The sequence below is a fragment of the Mytilus californianus genome, unplaced genomic scaffold (assembly GCF_021869535.1).
Source record: "Mytilus californianus isolate M0D057914Y unplaced genomic scaffold, xbMytCali1.0.p SCAF_4, whole genome shotgun sequence".
NCBI lineage: Eukaryota > Metazoa > Mollusca > Bivalvia > Mytilida > Mytilidae > Mytilus > Mytilus californianus.
Genome location: NW_026262690.1, coordinates 10,109,974 through 10,115,004, shown reverse-complemented (window position 1 = coordinate 10,115,004; position 5,031 = coordinate 10,109,974).

Below are 5,031 nucleotides of genomic sequence, written 5' to 3'. Positions count from 1 at the left end.
AAATATATGTTGTTTCAAATCAACACAGAAGTAAACCATGGTGATTCAGGAGGAATTATTGGATTGCCAACTCTATTTATAGTTAATCTGACTGAAAGAAACAGTTTAAGCACCAAATCATGAAAACTGATAGTAAAGTCCATTCCACATTTTACAGCATGCCTTACATTCCTTTAAGCATTTCCAGATTATGAAGGCAATATAACAAGACTCTTTAGATGGCAGTTTACTATTATTCAAAGATCTTTTTGACAATACATGTACTAGAATATATCTTTAAGTTGACTCATTGTCTATTTCTCATGTATGCATTCAGTTAAATTATGTCCCCTTACATAATCAATTTAGCTTTATTGTGCTTTTCAGGGTCAGAAAATCAAGTAAATTAATGACATTTGCATGGAAAATGAATAAACTATTTAATCTTGCTGATATACAATCATAATCACATTCTTTGTCCAAAAAATTGTCTTGTCAATGTAAAGAAACCCCTAATGCTATCTCTATTTCAGCTAAATATGAGGGCTAAATGAATAAGTAAGGATCCCTTAACCACTTACTAGTTCCAAAAAAGCTCTTTACTGGTGTCATGTTACCACAGAACTACAAATTAAACCTGAAGAAAACTAGTATAGCTGTACTTGTGTGGAAAAAAATAAAAAATTATGCACTTTATTTATTACGGTGAAAATTATAGGAGGTACAGGCGACTTAAATATGTCGCGTCTCAAATTCCAGTTGTTGCACAAGTGTCAGACACTGCGAAAAGTTAAAACTAAACTTTATAATTAAAAATGTATTGCAAGTTACTTAAAAATAAAGAAATTTTACTTTCTAGGTAAATATTAACATTATTACCCACAGATCAGGCAAAATTTGCTGAATCAGCAATTTTCACTCCCAGGGGTGAAATTTAAGGGCTGTTTTTATTCTAGTTGCCCTTAATCAACTTTTTATTGATAAACTTACAAATTGCATAGGTAAAACAAATACCTTTATTGATTTTGTGTAAACATATATATCCCAGTTAAGGTGGCACGGTAGTATTTCCTGGCCCATAAGGGATAATGATAGCCTTTTTAGGATTTTCACCACTTTCTAGCACTGCGAAAAATTCTACATACACAGTTAACTGAAGTACTTTCATTATACTAATCAGAAATAAATTTGAATATGTATCATGACCGTTTACTTTTTTTGCTATTTTTAAAAACCTAAGGCCACTAGTGCTTTTAGGTCTTTTATCATGCAGTGAATACAAAATTTAAAAAAATTCTCAAAAATTCATTTTCACCTGTTTGTAAAATTATTTCATATTTTTCTACACCTGATTCATCCCTCAGTTTGGGAAAGTATGTTCAGTTGATACTGTATTTTTAGTCCAATCACACTGTTCAGATACATTGACCTAAGTAGGGTACACAAAAGAGCAACCTAAATTCTGGAATGCAAATACTACCGTGCTACCTTAACCAAGACATTACAAACTTGAAATCTGTCATGACACCTATGATGCATAGACTTCTTACTAGGAAACATATTACAATAAAGAATACTAGTCTTCACTTATTTCTTACCAAAAAAAAATTAAAAAGTATACCCCTACCCCAGCTGGCAGATTTTCACTTTTTTTCATCTGAACATTTTTACTTAAGGAGTGAACAAAACCCAAATATATGTTGTTTCAAATCAACACAGAAGTAAACCATGGTGATTCAGGAGGAATTATTGGATTGCCAACTCTATTTATAGTTAATCTGACTGAAAGAAACAGTTTAAGCACCAAATCATGAAAACTGATAGTAAAGTCCATTCCACATTTTACAGCATGCCTTACATTCCTTTAAGCATTTCCAGATTATGAAGGCAATATAACAAGACTCTTTAGATGGCAGTTTACTATTATTCAAAGATCTTTTTGACAATACATGTACTAGAATATATCTTTAAGTTGACTCATTGTCTATTTCTCATGTATGCATTCAGTTAAATTATGTCCCCTTACATAATCAATTTAGCTTTATTGTGCTTTTCAGGGTCAGAAAATCAAGTAAATTAATGACATTTGCATGGAAAATGAATAAACTATTTAATCTTGCTGATATACAATCATAATCACATTCTTTGTCCAAAAAATTGTCTTGTCAATGTAAAGAAACCCCTAATGCTATCTCTATTTCAGCTAAATATGAGGGCTAAATGAATAAGTAAGGATCCCTTAACCACTTACTAGTTCCAAAAAAGCTCTTTACTGGTGTCATGTTACCACAGAACTACAAATTAAACCTGAAGAAAACTAGTATAGCTGTACTTGTGTGGAAAAAAATAAAAAATTATGCACTTTATTTATTACGGTGAAAATTATAGGAGGTACAGGCGACTTAAATATGTCGCGTCTCAAATTCCAGTTGTTGCACAAGTGTCAGACACTGCGAAAAGTTAAAACTAAACTTTATAATTAAAAATGTATTGCAAGTTACTTAAAAATAAAGAAATTTTACTTTCTAGGTAAATATTAACATTATTACCCACAGATCAGGCAAAATTTGCTGAATCAGCAATTTTCACTCCCAGGGGTGAAATTTAAGGGCTGTTTTTATTCTAGTTGCCCTTAATCAACTTTTTATTGATAAACTTACAAATTGCATAGGTAAAACAAATACCTTTATTGATTTTGTGTAAACATATATATCCCAGTTAAGGTGGCACGGTAGTATTTCCTGGCCCATAAGGGATAATGATAGCCTTTTTAGGATTTTCACCACTTTCTAGCACTGCGAAAAATTCTACATACACAGTTAACTGAAGTACTTTCATTATACTAATCAGAAATAAATTTGAATATGTATCATGACCGTTTACTTTTTTTGCTATTTTTAAAAACCTAAGGCCACTAGTGCTTTTAGGTCTTTTATCATGCAGTGAATACAAAATTTAAAAAAATTCTCAAAAATTCATTTTCACCTGTTTGTAAAATTATTTCATATTTTTCTACACCTGATTCATCCCTCAGTTTGGGAAAGTATGTTCAGTTGATACTGTATTTTTAGTCCAATCACACTGTTCAGATACATTGACCTAAGTAGGGTACACAAAAGAGCAACCTAAATTCTGGAATGCAAATACTACCGTGCTACCTTAACCAAGACATTACAAACTTGAAATCTGTCATGACACCTATGATGCATAGACTTCTTACTAGGAAACATATTACAATAAAGAATACTAGTCTTCACTTATTTCTTACCAAAAAAAAATTAAAAAGTATACCCCTACCCCAGCTGGCAGATTTTCACTTTTTTTCATCTGAACATTTTTACTTAAGGAGTGAACAAAACCCAAATATATGTTGTTTCAAATCAACACAGAAGTAAACCATGGTGATTCAGGAGGAATTATTGGATTGCCAACTCTATTTATAGTTAATCTGACTGAAAGAAACAGTTTAAGCACCAAATCATGAAAACTGATAGTAAAGTCCATTCCACATTTTACAGCATGCCTTACATTCCTTTAAGCATTTCCAGATTATGAAGGCAATATAACAAGACTCTTTAGATGGCAGTTTACTATTATTCAAAGATCTTTTTGACAATACATGTACTAGAATATATCTTTAAGTTGACTCATTGTCTATTTCTCATGTATGCATTCAGTTAAATTATGTCCCCTTACATAATCAATTTAGCTTTATTGTGCTTTTCAGGGTCAGAAAATCAAGTAAATTAATGACATTTGCATGGAAAATGAATAAACTATTTAATCTTGCTGATATACAATCATAATCACATTCTTTGTCCAAAAAATTGTCTTGTCAATGTAAAGAAACCCCTAATGCTATCTCTATTTCAGCTAAATATGAGGGCTAAATGAATAAGTAAGGATCCCTTAACCACTTACTAGTTCCAAAAAAGCTCTTTACTGGTGTCATGTTACCACAGAACTACAAATTAAACCTGAAGAAAACTAGTATAGCTGTACTTGTGTGGAAAAAAATAAAAAATTATGCACTTTATTTATTACGGTGAAAATTATAGGAGGTACAGGCGACTTAAATATGTCGCGTCTCAAATTCCAGTTGTTGCACAAGTGTCAGACACTGCGAAAAGTTAAAACTAAACTTTATAATTAAAAATGTATTGCAAGTTACTTAAAAATAAAGAAATTTTACTTTCTAGGTAAATATTAACATTATTACCCACAGATCAGGCAAAATTTGCTGAATCAGCAATTTTCACTCCCAGGGGTGAAATTTAAGGGCTGTTTTTATTCTAGTTGCCCTTAATCAACTTTTTATTGATAAACTTACAAATTGCATAGGTAAAACAAATACCTTTATTGATTTTGTGTAAACATATATATCCCAGTTAAGGTGGCACGGTAGTATTTCCTGGCCCATAAGGGATAATGATAGCCTTTTTAGGATTTTCACCACTTTCTAGCACTGCGAAAAATTCTACATACACAGTTAACTGAAGTACTTTCATTATACTAATCAGAAATAAATTTGAATATGTATCATGACCGTTTACTTTTTTTGCTATTTTTAAAAACCTAAGGCCACTAGTGCTTTTAGGTCTTTTATCATGCAGTGAATACAAAATTTAAAAAAATTCTCAAAAATTCATTTTCACCTGTTTGTAAAATTATTTCATATTTTTCTACACCTGATTCATCCCTCAGTTTGGGAAAGTATGTTCAGTTGATACTGTATTTTTAGTCCAATCACACTGTTCAGATACATTGACCTAAGTAGGGTACACAAAAGAGCAACCTAAATTCTGGAATGCAAATACTACCGTGCTACCTTAACCAAGACATTACAAACTTGAAATCTGTCATGACACCTATGATGCATAGACTTCTTACTAGGAAACATATTACAATAAAGAATACTAGTCTTCACTTATTTCTTACCAAAAAAAAATTAAAAAGTATACCCCTACCCCAGCTGGCAGATTTTCACTTTTTTTCATCTGAACATTTTTACTTAAGGAGTGAACAAAACCCAAATATATGTTGTTTCAAATC